Source organism: Portunus trituberculatus, chromosome 6 (assembly GCF_017591435.1).
Source record: "Portunus trituberculatus isolate SZX2019 chromosome 6, ASM1759143v1, whole genome shotgun sequence".
In the NCBI taxonomy this organism is placed as follows: Eukaryota; Metazoa; Arthropoda; class Malacostraca; order Decapoda; family Portunidae; genus Portunus; species Portunus trituberculatus.
Window position 1 is genome coordinate 4,988,889 of NC_059260.1, and position 17,500 is coordinate 5,006,388.

The 17,500-nt window shown below is 41.6% G+C and overlaps 1 pseudogene; it reads right to left on the reverse strand.

Annotated features, from left to right (window-relative positions):
* The window catches only part of LOC123516976, a 70,153-nt pseudogene that overhangs the window by 10,535 nt on the left and 42,118 nt on the right, over positions 1-17,500 (reverse strand).

Genomic DNA, 17,500 nt, shown 5'->3' on the forward strand with positions numbered 1-17,500 from the left:
TCCCTCCCCTCAGTCTCCACGTGTTCCCTCCCCACCTTTCCCAACACCCGTCACGTCGCACTCACCAGGAAGAGAGACTCCCAGCTCATCCAGCGAATGGGAAGAGGGCTCGGGTGTTCCTCGTTTCTGTAGTAGTCGCCAGCGTAGAGGGAGCGGCAGGCACCCAGACAGCTGATCTTCACAACCTGTCCGGGACCCACCAACACGTTCCTGAGAGAGAGAGAGAGAGAGAGAGAGAGAGAGAGAGAGAGTTTACGTTAGGTTAGAACATAATGCTATAAGAAAAGCTGCAAATACACTGCCGATCCTACATGTGGCAGTTCTTATATGAGCAAAGCTACTTAACCCCTTCAGTACTGGGACACATTTTTTTTACCTTGAGATTTGTGTACGATTAGACCATTTTATTGACATTAGCAAGGGTCCATGGAGGTCAGAAGGTTAATGGCCGCAGCCTTCACTATTTTAACCCACCCACATGAGTTTCTGAAGCTGTAGAAAATCACCAAATAGTCACCAGAATGAATATAGAAATGCGTCATGGTACTGAAGGGGTTAATTCCATTTGTCAACTCTATCCATATATTTAGGTTAGGTTAGGTTAGAGAGATAGTGGTAAAGGTTAGGTTAGGTTAGACAGAGAGAGAGAGAGAGAGAGAGAGAGAGAGAGAGAGAGAGAGAGAGAGAGAGAGAGAGAGAGAGAGAGAGAGAGAGAGAGAGAGAGAGAGAGAGAGAGAGAGAGAGAGAGAGAGACAGACAGACAGACAGACAGACAGACAGACAGACAGACAGACAGACAGACAGACAGACAGACAGACAGACAGACAGACAGACAGACACATACAAACAAACCAACAGACAGACAGACAGAGAGAGGTTAGGTTAAGTTAAGGAGGAAGGCAGAGGTTGGTTGAGTTAATATTAGTTAGGTAAGGTTAGACTAAGTTAGATTAAGTTAAGTGAATGGAAAAGGCAGAGTTGTCAATCTTATCTCACGTTACACTGTGTTTGGATCAGATTAGCTTGAGTTAGCTTAGGTTAGGTTAGTTTAAGTTAAGTTAGGATAGGTTAAGTTAAGTTAGGTTAGGTTAAGTTCGGCTAATATTACATTGCATTAGGTTGACCTTAGGAAAAAAAAGCTTCGTTAAATTGGCCTTAGTAATAAAACAAATATAATTAAGTTAGGGTATGTCAAATTAAGTTAGGTTTAAGTTAGATTTTATTAGGATTGATTAAAATAAAGTTTTGTTAAGTTAAGTTAGGTTAGGTTAAGTTACATTGAATCTTGCAGAAGTAATGTAAACTCTTGCCAAATATTAAAGGGGAAAGTGAGGGGAGAGGTGAGGCTTGGATAGGGGAGAGAAGAGGGGAAGGAAGAGGGTATGCAACGGAGGTAAGGGGGGGAAGAGAAAGAGAGAGAGAGGTGAGGGGACATGAGTGATGGGAGAGAGGAGAAATTGAAAGGGAAGTGCAAGAAAGAAGAGGGGAGATGAATGAGGGGAGAGAGAAGAAAGGAGAAGGAAGGAAAGTCGGAGGGAAAAGGAGGAAATTTGAGGGAAAGATGAATGACGGGAGAGAGAGAAGAAAGGGGAATGAAAAGGAGGGGAAAGATGGATAGAGAGAAAAATAGAAAAGTGGAAAAGGAGGAAAAAAGGAAGAGAAGAAATGAGAAAAAAGAGGGGAGAGAGAAGGAGAAGGAGAAAGGAGTAGAGAGAAAGGAGAGGAAAAGGAGGAAGGGAGAGAAGAAAGGAAGAAAGAGTGAGAGGAAAAATAGGGAGGAAGGGAAAAGAGGGAAAAGTAAGAAGAGGGAAAGGAAGGGGAGATGTAAGGAAGGAAAAAGAGAGAGAGAGATAGGAAAAGAGGGGAAAAAGAGGGAGAAATGTGAGGGGAGATGAGTGAGGGGAGATTAATTGTAAGTTCACGGAGGTCCCACAGCATCAAGTAAGCACTACATCAGCACCGTGCTTCCCCTCGCCTCCCCTCAGCCATTCATTCATATTAATAGTAACCACAACTCACTTCTACTCTCCCCTCACTTCTTCCCCTCTTTCCCCCTCTCTCTTACCTCTCTTTCTATCCTCATTTTCCCCTCTTTCTATTCACTTCCTGCATTTTTTTCTATTCCCCTCTTTTATTTCTTATATTACCCTACCCCTATCCTCATTTTCCCCTCTTTCCATTCCTTCCCTTCACTTTTTCTGTTTTTTTTTTATTTCCCCTCTTTCTGTTCTCCTTTTCCCCTCTTTCCACCCTCCTCTTCCCCTCTTCTTTCTCATTCACTTTACCTTCTCTCTTCCCCGTCTTTCTATTCCCTCTCCTTACTTTTCTTTCATTCCCCTCTTTCTCTCCTCCTCTTCCTTTGTTCCATTTTCCTCTTCCTCTCTTTCCATCCTCCTCTCCCCTCTTATTCCCCTCTTTCTATCATCTTCCCCTCTTCCATTCCCTTTCACTTACTTCTCTCACTCGCTTCCCCTTGCTTCCCTCTCCGCTTATCCTTTCTCTCTCTCTCTCTCTCTCTTCTTCTCCCCTCTCCTTCGCTCCCTTCCCCTCTTTTCCCCTCACCTCGAAGACCTGTCAGGCGTCCCACATCAATCCCCTTCCCTCCCCTCCCCTTCCCCTCGGCTTCCTCTTCCCCTCACTCACTGTAGATTGATGAGGGGACGGCAGAAGGGAGAGGTGAGGGAAGGGAGAGAGAGAGAGAGAGAGAGAGAGAGAGAGAGAGAGAGAGAGAGAGAGAGAGAGAGAGAGAGAGAGAGAGAGAGAGAGAGAGAGAGAGAGAGAGAGAGAGAGAGAGAGAGAGAGAGAAGAGGAGGAAGATGAACTACAAGAAGAAGAAGAAGAAGAAGAAGAAGAAGAAGAAGAAGAAGAAGAAGAAGAAGAAGAAGAAGAAGAAGAAGAAGAAGAAGAAGAAGAAGAAGAAGAAGAAGAAGAAGAAGAAGAGAAGAAGAAGAAGAAGAAGAAGAAGAAGAAGAAGAAGAAGAAGAAGAAGAAGAAGAAGAAGAAGAAGAAGAAGAAGAAGAAGAAGAAGAAGAAGAAGAAGAAGAAGAAGAAGGAGGAATCAAAACAAAAAGAGAAAAGAAAGAGAAAAAAAGAAAAGAATACCAGAAAGAACAGGAAAAAGGAGAGAAAGAGAAAATAAAGAATAAGAAGAATGAAAAGAGAAACACACTGAGAAGAGGAGAAAGAAGAAAAGAAGAAGAGATTGAAAAGAAAACGAAGAAGAGGAAAGAGAAGAAGGAAGAATGAAACCAAGGAAGAGATTGAGAAAAAAGGAAGAAAATGAGAAATGAAGAAACTAAAGAAGGAAAGAGAAGAGAGAGGAGAAGAAGGAGGAGGAGGAGGAGGAGGAGTAGGAGGAGGAGGAAGATGTTAGGATGGATAAGTTTGCGAAGAGGGGAAGAAGATGAGAGAGAGAGAGAGAGAGAGAGAGAGAGAGAGAGAGAGAGAGAGAGAGAGAGAGAGAGAGAGAGAGAGAGAGAGAGAGAGAGAGAGAGAGAGAGAGAGAGAGAGATATTAGAAGGGAGAAAGAGAAGGAGGAGGAGGAGGAGGAGGAGGAGGAGGAGGAGGAGGAGGAGGAGGAGGAGAAAGAGGATGATGAAGATAAGGATAACTTTGAGAAGAGGGGAAGGAGATAAGGAGAGGGGAATGTACAGGTAGGAGAGGGGAAAGAGAGGAGAGGAAGAGAGGAAGGAGAAGAGGAGAGGGGAAGGAGATAAGGAGAAGGAAGAAGAGAGAGGAAGGAGAAGAAGGGAGAGGGGAAAGGAGGAGAGGGGAAGGAGGAGAGGGAAGGGAAGTGGAGGGAAGGGAAGGAGAGGGGAAAAGGATTATGAGGGGAGCAAATGTAATCAAAGTTTTGAGTTGCATTATAAGAGGATAGAGAGAGAGAGAGAGAGAGAGAGAGGAGAGAGAGAGAGAGAGAGAGAGAGAGAGAGAGAGAGAGAGAGAGTCTGTTATTGACTATTTGTGTTTAAAGTCTGACCCATAAGACATTCTCTCTCTCTCTCTCTCTCTCTCTCTCTCTAAAACTTTCCTCTCTCCTTACATCTTTTATCTTCCAACTTTCTTCCCTCCCTTCCAAGTTTTCTTCTTCCTCTTCCTCTCCCTATTCTTCCTCTTCTTCCTGAGTCTCTTCCTTTTCCTCTCTTTATCTCTCCCTGCCTTGCACACACACACGAAGACAGACAGACAGACAGACAGACACACACACACACACACACACACACACACACACACACACACACACACACACACACAAAGAAGATTATAAGGAATCCGGTCTTCTTGTTTTCCTCTAATCTGAGAAGAAGGAAATCGAATCTTCTGTGTCATCTGTGTGTGTGTGTGTGTGTGTGTGTGTGTGTGTGTGTGTGTGTGTGTGTGTGTGTGTGTGTGTGTATTAATGTGTTGGGTCATCCTCCTAATCTGGAAATCTCTCATCTAGTCTCTCTCTCTCTCTCTCTCTCTCTCTCTCTCTCTCTCTCTCTCATCCTTCCCCTCTCCATTTTTTTTCCTCTCCTCTCCCCTTCTCTTATTTCTCGATCTTCTCTTTCTTCTCATCATCCATACGTTCGCTCTTCCCTCCTTCTCTTCCTCTCTTCGTTTGTCACTCTCCTCCTCTTCTTTTACTCCTCCCCTTACTCCTCTCCCCTCTTTTTCCCCTCCACTTGAACTTGATCAGGAGAGGGGAGGAAAGAGGAGGAGGAGGAGGAGGAGGAGGAGGAGGAGGAGGAGGAGGAGGAGGAGGAAGAGGAGGAGGAGGAGGAAAAACTTAATCTAAAATTGAATTCCCTTATTTTTTTCCCTAGAAAGTCAATTTTTCAGGTCATTTGATTCCCTAAATGACATAATTCTTTACTAGTTTTCCTTTATTTCCTTGATTTTCCTGATATTTATTCCCTGGGTACTTAAAAAAAACCTAAAATTTAATTCCCTAAATACAAACCTTAATGTTACCTTAAAAAATCCTAAATCCTTTATAGAAGTCCCTAAGTTCTTAATGAAATTCCCTAAAATCCCTAAGTTCTTGATAAAATTCTTAAAAATCCCTAAACAGCAAGAAAATCTCCTTAAAATACCTAATTTCTTAATAAAATTTTAAAAATCCCTATATAACAAAGAAAACTTCCTAAAAATCCCTAAAATCTCAAAAAATCCTTAATAATCCTGAAATCGAAACTAAATCTCCTTAAAAATAAAGAGAAAATTCATTAAAGACAAACCTTAATGTAATCTTTAAAATCCCTAAATCCTTAATAGAAATCCCTAAGTTCTTAATGAAATTCCCTAAAATCCCTACACACTTCAAAAAATTCCCTAATATCACTAAATCGTAAACAAAACTCCTTAAAAATACCAAAATTCTCAATAAAATTCTAAAACTACAATACAATTCTCTAAAATCCCTAAATGGTCAATAAAACGCCCTGATATCCCTAACTCCCTTAAAACTTTCCATGCTCAAGATTTCTGACAATAATCAACAATTCCAGTCACTAAAAAATGTCCCTAAAAAGTTCATCCCTAAAGCAAACCACTATCTAAGATCCCTAAAATGAGTCAAATACCAACAGAGAGAGAGAGAGAGAGAGAGAGAGAGAGAGAGAGAGAGAGAGAGAGAGAGGGAGGGAGAGCATTATTACCGAGATGAGAATCAGAAAATCTTTATTAGAAGGATTACGAGAGAAAAGAAACTCCACAAGAAAGAGAGAGAGAGAGAGAGAGAGAGAGAGAGAGAGAGAGAGAGAGAGAGAGAGAGAGAGAGAGAGAGAGAGAGAGAGAGAGAGAGAGAGAGAGAGAGAGAGAGATGGGGGTTGGGGGGATAAGAGACAAGAGAAAGAGGAGGAAGAAGAAAGGCTAAAGGAGGCTGGAACACTGTGAGGACCAGACAAGCACCATACCTTCTGTTCAGGAATACTTAATGGTGACTCTGAATAGCTTAACCCTGACCTAACCTAACCTTACCTGACCTAGGCTTACCTGACCTAACCTAACCTTACCTGACCTAGGCTTACCTCACCTAACCTAACCTTACCTAACTTAACCAAACCAAATCTAACCTAATTTCAACCTAACCTAACCTAACCTAACCTTATCTGACCTAGGTTTACCTCACCTAACCTAACCTAACCTTCACCTAACTTGACCTAACGTAACCTTATCCAACTTAACCTTCATCTAACCTTACCTAACTTAACTAAACCAAACCCAATTTTAACCTAACCTAACTTGACCTAACCAAACGTAACATAACTTGATCTTACCTAACTTAACCTAACCTAACTTAACCCACCCTGACCAAACCAAAGCTACCCTATCCTAACTTAGCCTATCTTTACCCATGGATGACTTGACCTTCCGTAATCTATCCTTATCCTAACTTAACGTGACCCAGTGATAATTTGTCCTAACTTAACCTGATCCAACTTAACCTAACCAAACTCAGTCCAGTCTAATTTAACCTCTTCAGTAGCATGACGAGTTTCCATATTCATTCTGCTTACTATTTGTATTTAATGATTTCATACAGATTCAGAAACTCATGTGGGGGATTAAAATAGTGAAGACTGTGGCCATTAATTTTCTGACCTCCATAGACCCTTCCTAATGTCAATAAAATGGTCTAATCGTACACAAATCTCAAGGTAAAAATGTGTCCCAGTACTGAAGGGGTTAATAGTAATGACTGACTTAACTCAACTTAACTTAACTTAACCTAACTTAATCTAAACTAACTGAAGCCAAGCATGACCTGACGCAATGTAACTTATCCTAATCTGACTTAACCTAACCTAACCAAAGGAATGGATTGGTTTAACTTAACCTAAAATAACTTAAGCTTATCTAACCTAAAGTACGGCCTTTCTACTCCAAACTCTAAATAATTACAATAGAATAACCTAATCTTACCTAATCTTACTTAATCTAACCTTATCTAACCTGACCTTATTTCAACCCCTTCAGTACCATGACGTGTTTCCACATTCACTCTGGTGACTATTTGGTGACTTTACACAGCTTCAGAAACTCATGTGGGGTGTTAAAATAGTGAAGACTGTGGCCATTAATCTTCTGACCTCCATTGACCCTTCCTAATGTCAATAAAATGGTCTAATCGTACACAAATCTCAAGGTAAAAATGTGTCCCAGTACTGAAGGGGTTAATCTGTTTTAGTCTAACCTATTTCAATCTGACTAATTCTAACTTGCCCAATTTTAAACTGACCTATTTTAACCTAACCTATATCTAACCTAAACTATTTAAACCTGGAAAATTTTAACCTAACCTAACTTAACCTAATTAAATCAAACTCCATAACCGTATATTCCATCTACACTTCCCGCATCAACAATCAACCTATCTACATTTTTATCATCTTCATCTACCTATCTATACATCTGCCCCATCAACATCTATCTTCTCTCATCTTCTACATTTTCTCTAAGCCACTCCAGCAGGCACATACACGTACTCTCTCTCTCTCTCTCTCTCTCTCTCTCTCTCTCTCTCTCTCCCCTGTGTAATTTGTCTCTTTAACCCTTTTTACCTACCTATTTTTTCCTTTCTTTCTCTTAATCTTTCTTTTCCTTCTCTTTTTTCCCTATTTTTTACATCTGTCTTTAATCTCTCTCTCTCTCTCTCTCTCTCTCTCTCTCTCTCTCTCTCTGTGTCACTTGTCTAATTTGTCTCTTTAAGCTTTTGCTCTTTTTCTTTCTCGTATTTTTTCTTTCCTTCTGTTTTTCCTTTTTTTTCACCTCTGAGCACACCTGTCTTTAATCCTTCTTGTCTATTTTCACTCTCTCTCTCTCTCTCTCTCTCTCTCTCTCTCTCTCTCTCTTACCTCGTAGCCAGGTCGCGGTGGGTAATGTTGTGCGCCTCCAAGTACTTCATCCCGGCGACAACCTGCGTGGCCATGTAGATGAGGGAGCCGTAGCTGTGCAGGTGAGAGACAGGTGTGCGAGTGTTAGTATCAGTGGGGTTGTTTGTCTAGGGAGTCTATGCCTGTATCTGTATTTCCAACTTCCTATGACTTGCCTTCGTTCGAGAGGGAGGTTTCAAGATATTTGTCCCTATCGGCTCTATAAGGAGACTGGCAACTGAGAGGACCTTTTTCTTCTCTATCAGCTAATTCTATCGGCTCTATAAGGAGACTGGCAACTGAGAGGACCTTTTTTTCTTCCCTATCAGCTAATTCTATCGGCTCTATAAGGAGACTGGCAACTGAGAGGACCTTTTTTCTTCTCTATCAGCTAATTCTATCGGCTCTATAAGGAGACTGGCAACTGAGAGGACCTTTTTTTCTTCCCTATCAGCTAATTCTATCGGCTCTATAAGGAGACTGGCAACTGAGAGGACCTTTTTTCTTCCCTATCAGCTAATTCTATCGGCTCTATAAGGAGACTGGCAACTGAGAGGACCTTTTTCTTCCCTATCAGCTAATTCTATCGGCTCTATAAGGAGACTGGCAACTGAGAGGACCTTTTTTCTTCTCTATCAGCTAATTCTATCGGCTCTATAAGGAGACTGGCAACTGAGAGGACCTTTTTTCTTCCTATCAGCTAATTCTATCGGCTCTATAAGGAGACTGGCAACTGAGAGGACCTTTTTCCTCTATATTTTTGTTGCCCTTGTTCAGTCTTCCTCTCTTACATAAAACTATATATGTTTAAGGGAGGTTTACAAGACTTTTGGTTCATTCATTGTTTGGGATCTTTAAGGGAACTGGCATTCAAGTAGGTCTTTTTTTTTTTTTAGCTTCCCCTCTTATATAAAAAAATGTTTACTATTACTATACATATATGCTTACTGTGTATATTTGTTATTATTACCACATGCGTATGAGTAACCTAACTTTATATAATTGAACTTAATGTAATCTGACCTAACTTACCCTAATCTAACCTAACTTAATTTTATCTGACTTATCCTAGCACACACACACACACACACACACACACACACACACACACACACACACACACACACACACACACACACACACACACACACACACACACACACACACACACACACACACACACACACACACACACACACACACACACACACACACACACACACACCAACAGACAAAACAAACAAGATACATAGATAAACAACAAATATATAAGATTAACAACTAAATGACCCTTTTTTTAATCATTTAACATTGCATTTGGCCAGCTTTCCCCTCACACATGAAAACAACAACAATAACACTCAAACACACGTCAGAACAATAGATGAAACAATAAAAAATAACCCAGACACACCTGATGGGCCGCATATGGTTGAGTCTGGGAGTGGTGGTGTCCGGAACATGTCTCCTGAGGTACTGGTTAAGGTCCCCCAGCGGTAGATACTCCAACACTAACACCAGCGGGTCATCTCTGCTCACCACGCCCACTAGTCCAGCCAGGTGAGGTTCCGCTAGTGTGGCGAGGAGCTGAGCCTGCCGCCACCCCTCCTCCCTTACCTGTGTGGGCGTCATGGGAAAGGGTTGGGTGGAGGGTGGTGGGAGTGATGGGAGATGATGGGGTGATGGGGGGGTGATGGAGGGTGATGGAAGGTGGTAAGATGATTTGAGGGAATGTGAGAGTAAGTGATGGGTGTGTGATGGGAGATGATGGGAGTGATGGGAGGTGATGAGGTGGTGGAGGTGATGGAAGGTGATAGGGTGAGGGGAGGTGAGGAAAGGTGAAGGGAGATGAAGGGAAGTGATTGGGGGTGATGTGGAGGTGATGGGAGGTGGAGAGATGAGAGAGAGAGAGAGAGAGAGAGAGAGAGAGAGAGAGAGAGAGAGAGAGAGAGAGAGAGAGAGAGAGAGAGAGAGAGAGAGAGAGAGAGAGAGAGAGAGAGAGAGAGAGAGAGAGAGAGAGAGAGAGAGAGAGAGAGAGAGAGAGAGAGAGAGAGAGAGAGAGAGAGAGAGAGAGAGAGAGAGAGAGAGAGAGAAACACGATTATTGTTGACGTAAATAAATAAAGAGACTGACGGTAAATTTGACAGAACACACACACACACACACACACACACACACACACACACACACACACACACACACACACACACACACACACACTCACCTCTGGGATGGCATCTGGTTTGAGCGAGGCCAGCACCACCTGTCTGCCACCTGTCTTGCTCACCACGGTCCCCTCCCCTACCCCCGCCTCCCCTACCGTTGCCGGAACCTCCCCAACGTGCACCTGTAACAGAAACGCTAATTACTCACCTACACCTGTATCACCTGTCACTTTAACCCTTTTTTTATCTATTTTCCTTTTTTTTCTTTCTTTTCTTTTCCTTCTTTTCTTTTTTTTCCTTTTTCTTTCTTTTCTTTCCTTTCTTTTATTTTTACACCTGCTTATAGTTGTTTAATTTGTCTCTTTTTTCATATTTAATTTTTCCTTTTCCTTTTTCTGTTTTTTTTTTCTTTTTTGTCTATTTTCTTTTCTTTCCTTTTTACGCCTGATCATATTTGTTTTAATTTGTCTCTTTCTTTTCCTACCTATTTTTCCTTTTCCCTTTTCTTTTCCTTCTCTTTTTTCTTCTCTTTTCTTTTCCTCTTTACATATTTTTTTTCTTTATTTTATCTTCACTCCTGTTCTTAGATGTTTAATTTACCTGCCTTTTTTTCTACCTATTTTTTTCCTTTTCCCTTTTCCTTCTTTTTCCTCTTTTCTTTCCCTTTTCTTTTTTATTTCATTTTCAAACCTGTTCATACATTTTATAATCTATCTAAGTCTTTTTTTCTCTAACTATTTTTTTCCCTTTTTTCCTTTCCTCTTTCCTTTTCATTTTTCCTTAATTTATTTTCACACCATCCATGTTTAATTTGTTAAAGTCTTTTTTTCCTACGCATATTTTCCTTTTCTCATTCCCTCTTCCTTTTCTTTTTCTTTTCACACCATATTTAAGTCTTTTTCTCTCTACCTGTTTTCCCTTTCCTTTTTTTTTCTTTTCTTTTTTCTTTCTTCCTTTTCTTTTTCTTTATTTTATTTCTACACCTGTTTCTCTTTTATCTCTTCATATTTTGTCTTTTTTTCTCTTATTTCTTCATTCTCTTTTCTTTTTCTTTCTCCTCTGTTTTCACGTGTCCAATTCGTCTCTTTAATCCCTTCTGTCTCTTGTCACTTTTCTTTTTCTCTCTTCTTTATGTATTTTCCTTCTTCCCTCATCCTTCTCTCCTTCTCTTCCTCTTGCTAATCCTCTTTTCCTGTCTTTTTCCTTTCCATAATCCTTTCTTCATTTCTTTTCTCACATTTTTATTTTTCATTTTTTTCCTTCCTTCCTTTACCTCTTTTTCAATTATTCCTCTTTTCATCTTTTCATCTTTTCTTTCCTTTATTTCTCTTTCCATTTCTTTTTCCCTTTTATTCCTCTCCTCATCTTTCACCTTCTTTCTTCAGCCATTCTTTTCTCCTTTCGCTGTCTCATTCCTTCTCCTTCTCTCTCTCTCTCTCTCTCTCTCTCTCTCTCTCTCTCTCTCTCTCTCTCTCTCTCTCTCTCTCTCTCTCTCTCTCCTTATTTCTTCTCATTTTATCATCAAACTTTTTCTTATTTTTCCTTCAAATTCCTTCTTCATTTTCTTCTTCCTTTTCTATTTTTCTTTCTCTTTCATCTCTTTTCATCTTTCCATCTTCCAGTTATCTTCCTTCCTTTGTTTCCTTCTTTCTTTTCCTCTCTTCCCTATCTACCTTTCTTCCCTCTTCATATCATTTTTTCTACCTCCTTCTTTCCCTCTGATGTTTTCTTTCCTCTTCCTCTTCCTCTCTTGGTCTCTTCTCTCTTTCCCCCCTCTCTCTCTCTCTCTCACCATGCTAGTCACCTCTCACCCCTCACCTTTCACTCTCTCAACCTGTCACCTCTTCACTTTCCCCCGTCACCCCCCTTACCTACCTGTCTACCTGTCTGTCCCATTACACCTGGCTCTGTTATTATTCCCATTGGCTTCCCGTCACCTGCCCCCTCTCACCTGCCACTGTGTTCACCTGTGTTGCCAATTAAGACTCACCTAATTTTTGGAGTATAGTTTCATTTTGGGGTGGTTTTTAATTGGTTGTGGTAATAATGGTGGTGGTGGTGTAGAGGTTGAAGTAGTAGTAGTAGTTGTTGTGGTTGTTGTTTTAGCAGTAGTAGTAGTAGTAGTGGTAGTGGTAGTTGTTGTTGTTGTTTTTGTTGTTTTGTTGTTGATGTTGTTGTCGTTGTAGTAGTAGTAGTAGTAGTAGTAGTAGTAGTGGTAGTAGCAGTAGTAGTAGTAATAGTGGTAGCAGTAGTAGTAGTAGCAGTTTTAATTGTTATTATTATTATTGTTGTTGTTGTTTTTGTAGTGACTATATTATTATTATTATTATTATTATTATTATTATTATTATTATCACTATCATTATTATCATTATTATTATTATTATTATTAGTAGTAGTAGTAGTAGTAAAATTTTGTTTCTTTAAATCAGAAAGTAAATTAAACCTAAATTTGCTACTTTGAGCAATTTATCTGACTTGCCTCCTTTAAATAGTATCACAGTTCCCTAAAACTCTATCCTTTCAAATCACCACTAACTTCACACCGTAACTTCACAAGGGACAGTATAAGAGACTCAAGGTTTAAAAGTACATTAATATCCCAAAATCTTAAAAGTCTCCCTTAAAAAATATCAATTCCCTTAAATTTGTATCTCAGCATTCACTCATTCATTCTTTCTTTCATTCATTCACTCACTCACTCATTCATTCATTCACTTATTCATTCTTCCACATTTCTTTTTCCACATCTCCTCGTCTCCTTTCCCTCTACATCACTTTCTTCTCCTTCTCATTTCTCCACATTTACTTCTCCTTTCTCCTCCACTTTATTAATTTTCTTTCTCCTTCTCCTTCACATTACCTCCTCTTCCTCGTTTCTCCATATTATCTCCCCTCCTCTTTCTTCTCCTCCACATTACCTTCCTCTTCCTCGTTTATCCACATTACGCCTCCACAATAAAATAAAGAGGAAAAAGAAAAATATAAAAAGAATTCCACTCCTCCACCACCACCACCACACCCCTCCCACTACCTCCACCTATCTACTCACCCCCTCTACAAACATCCACTCATCTCCACAGCTTCTAAACTCACCCCTCCACACCCACAATCTCACCCCTCCGCTACTTCTATGCCCCCTTAAACTCACCCTCCACACCCCTACAGAACACCTGAACTCATATCACCCCTCCACATTCTCCACTACCTCCACCATCCCTGCTTCACCCCTAGCTACCTCCACATCCGCAAAACTCACCCCTCTATATGCCAAACTCACAACCTCACCCCTACACACCATCTCTATACATCACCCCTTCCAATATCACCCCATAATCATATAATCATCCCTTCACTATTCCTCCCACACCCATTTAGAACATCACCCCTTTACAACACACCTACAACACATCACCCCTCGAAAACACCAACCTCACCCCTCCACAACACCTCAACACACATCACCCCTTCATAAAATCACCCCATTATCAGCCACACACACCCTTACACAACACATCACCACACAACACCCCCACCACACACACATCACCCCTTCCAAAATCACCTCACACACACACCTACACAACACAACACCTCTCTACACCCCCCTACACAAACACCCCAATCATCACCCCTACCCTCACTCACCCCATACAATCAGTCCCATCCTTACTTGTGCCAAACTCTCCCTCTCCCAGCTTGTCAGTGTAGGTGAGGGAGTGGCGCGGTAGTTCCTTAGGATTCCGCGGCTTCAGAGTACTCATGCCCTCTATACGGTACTGGGACACGCCGCAGGGACCCACCACTGACACACCCTGCGGAGGAGAGGAAGAGTGGGTGAGTGAGTGGGTGGGTTGGGGGGGTGAGTGAGTAAGGAGAGAGAGAGAGAGAGAGAGAGAGAGAGAGAGAGAGAGAGAGAGAGTTGGGTTTGATTTGGTTAGGTTATGTTAAGTGAAGGAAAATAAAATAAAAAGCAAAAAAGGAAAGAGAAAGGAAAAGAAAAAGGGAAAAGGAAAATCAAGACAAACTTTTTTCAACTTTTCTTAAGCTGAAGAAAGTTAGAAAAAAAAGAGAAAGAAAGGAAAGAGTAGGAAAAAAAGAAAAGGAATAAGAGAACTAAAAAAAAAAAGCGCACGGAAAAGGAAAGAAAAAGAAAAGAAAAGATAAAATAAAGAATAAGAAAAAAAGTGAAAGAAAAACTTAAAGAAAATAGAGAAATAAGAAAGGAGAACTAAATGAAAAGGAAAGAAAAGAAAAGGAAAAGAAAAGGAAAACAAATGAAAGAAAACAGAGAAATGGAAAGGAGAACTAAATGAAAAAGAAAAGAAAAAGAAAAGGAAAAGAAAAGAAAAACTGAAAGAAAACAGAGAAATGAGAAAGGAGAACTAAATGAAAAAAGGAAAGAAAAAGAAAAGGAAAAAGAAAAGGAAAACAAAGGCGGAAAATCTTGACAGCGGTATTGGAGCGGACATCAAATTACTTGGGATTATAAAGGAATTACAAAAACACCACAAAGAACCACAGACAATTACAAACAATTACACAAAGACACACAAGATTACATAGATTTAAAGGATCAAGATTACATTGTTACATAGAATCACGTCACATTACATACACATAAACAAATAAACAAAATTACAAAGGGTATGAAGAATTACAGACACGGGAGTACTGAGAGAGAGAGAGAGAGAGAGAGAGAGAGAGAGAGAGAGAGAGAGAGAGAGAGAGACAGAGAGAGAGAGAGAGAATTGTCAGACTAATCCTGATTTACCTTCACGACTTTTCCAGAGAACGAGAAAATAAGAAGAATTGAGGAGAGAAAAATAAAATCATAAAAATTCTCTCTCTCTCTCTCTCTCTCTCTCTCTCTCTCTCTCTCAAGGGGCGGCAGGTGTAATCCAGTTCTTAATTACGTTACCTGGGAACACCTGGCCCTTTGTTCCTACCTTTACCTTTCTCTCTCTCTCTCTCTCTCTCTCTCTCTCTCTCTCTCTCTCTCTCTCTCTCTCTCTCTCTCTCTTTCTCCTCTTCCAATCTGTTTCCAATTTGCTCTTTCTTTCTCTCCTTTCTCTTTCTGATACCGTTCTATAGTCTCTCTCTCTCTCTCTCTCTCTCTCTCTCTCTCTCTCTGAAGGAAAGCTGAAAAATTATCTATATTGCTTTTATCAAATCGGAAAGGCAGACACACACACACGTGCGCGTCCACACACACACACACACACACACACACACACACACACACACACACACACACACACACACACACACACACACACACACACACACACACACACACACACACACCTATAAACCACACACTTCGCCTCGTCCATCTCCATAAATTTTAATCTTGTGAGTCTACATCTCTCTCTCTCTCTCTCTCTCTCTCTCTCTCTCTCTCTCTCTCTCTCTCTCTCACCTCCCTTTTCTCCCCTCAGAGGTACGTTGTTAACTTTCTTTAAGATTATCTCTCTCTCTCTCTCTCTCTCTCTCTCTCTCTCTCTCTCTCTCTCACATAAGAGGTGCCCAGGTAAACTAACACCCACTTGAGAGAGAGAGAGCCCAGGTAAGAGAACAGAGAGAGAGAGAGAGAGAGAGAGAGAGAGAGAGAGAGAGAGAGAGAGAGAGAGAGAGAGAGAGTCTAAATATGGATATGAAAACATAGTCACCATAGCAACATTAAGGATTTACCCATACTGCTAACTCTCACTCTCTCTCTCTCTCTCTCTCTCTCTCTCTCTCTCTCTCTGTCATTCAGTTAGTCCATGCATTAACTATTAACAAACTTTACGGCGCTTCCTTCCTTCCACTTCATCGCCTTCAAGATGGACGAGGCGGGAAGAAGAAGCCAGCGGGAGAGGGCGGGAAGACTGAGCAGGAAGGTGGGAGAGAAAAGTGAGCGGGAAGAGTGGGAGGGAAAAATGAGCCGGAAAAGGGGCGGGAAGACTGAGCGGGAAGACTGAGCGGGAAGAGTGGGCGTGAAGAGTGAGCGGGAAGAGTGGGCGTGAAGAGTAAACGGGAAGACTTAGCGGAAAGAGTGAGCAGGAAGATTGAGCAGGAGTTAATTAGACAGGAGTGGTATTGGAAGATCGTAGCGGGAAGATCGAAGCGGGAAGAACAAGCTAGAGATAATAAAAAAAAGACTCGGATAGGTGTAATGAGCGTGAAGACTTGTGCGGGAAGCCTGTGGGGGGTGGGTAGAGTGGGGAAGAATTGAACAAGAATCGCAGCGGGAAGAAATAGACGGGAAGAATGATTAGAAGAGGAAAAAACAACCGGGAGGAGTGTAGGGAGACAGATGGAGTGAAGCAGAAGACGGAAGGACGGGAAGATTAACGTAGGGCGAGATGAATAGACGGGAAGAGTGCAGAAAAACAGATGGAGAGAAAGAGAGGACGGGAAGACTTGAACGGAAAGACTTAAACAGGAGGACTTGAGACAGGAAGACTTAAGGACGGGAGGGAAGAGTAGACGAGAAGAGTGTGGGGTAACAGATGGAGAGAAAGAGAGGACGGGAAGACTTGAATGTGAAGACTTGAGACAGGAAGAATTATGGACGGGAAGACTAGGAACGGGCAGACTCACGTAGGGCGGAAAGAGACGGGAAGAATATAAAAGGAACAGATGAAGAGACAGAGAGGACGGGAAGACTTGAACGGGAGGTCTGAACGAAAAGACTCATGTAGGACGGGAAGAGACGGGAAGAATATAAAGGAACAGATATATAGACAGAGAGGACGGGAAGGCTTAAACAGGAAGACTTGGAACGGGAAGACTCAGGGCGGGAGGATTAGACGTGAAGAGAGAGTGGGTGAAACATGACAATAAATGGGCGAGGTTATACATAAACACAGCGTGAAATGGGCGTGAAATGGGCGTTGTGTGGGCGTGACATGTGTGTGATATGGGCTGTACACAAGACGTGATAGAGGAATAGGGGCGTGTGGGAGAAATATGGGCGGAGTTTAACCCTTTCAGTACTGAGACACATTTTTAGCAGGATGTCTGGGTGTGATTAGACGATTTCATTGGTATTAGGAAGGCTCGAAAGATTAATACCCACAGTCATTACTATCTTAATCTGAAGCTGTATAAAAAATATCCAAATAGTAACCAAAATTGATATGAAAACGTGTCCTGGTACTGAAGGGATTAAGCGTGCGGGTATCGTGAGGGTATCGTAGGCGTATCGTGGGGGTATCGTAGAGGTATCGTGAGGGTATCGTGGGGGTATCGTGGAGGTATCGTAGGGGTATCGTGTGGGTATCGTGGGGTATCGTGGGGTATCGTGTGGGTATCGTTGGGTATCGTGAGGGTATCGTGGGCGTTTCGTTGGGTATCGTAGGGGTATCGTGAAGGTATCGTGGATGTATCATTGGGTATCGTGTCGGTATCGTGGGTGTATCGCTGGGTATCGTGTGGGTATCGTTGGCTATCGAGTGGGTATCGTGTGGGGTATCGTAGAGGTATCGTGAA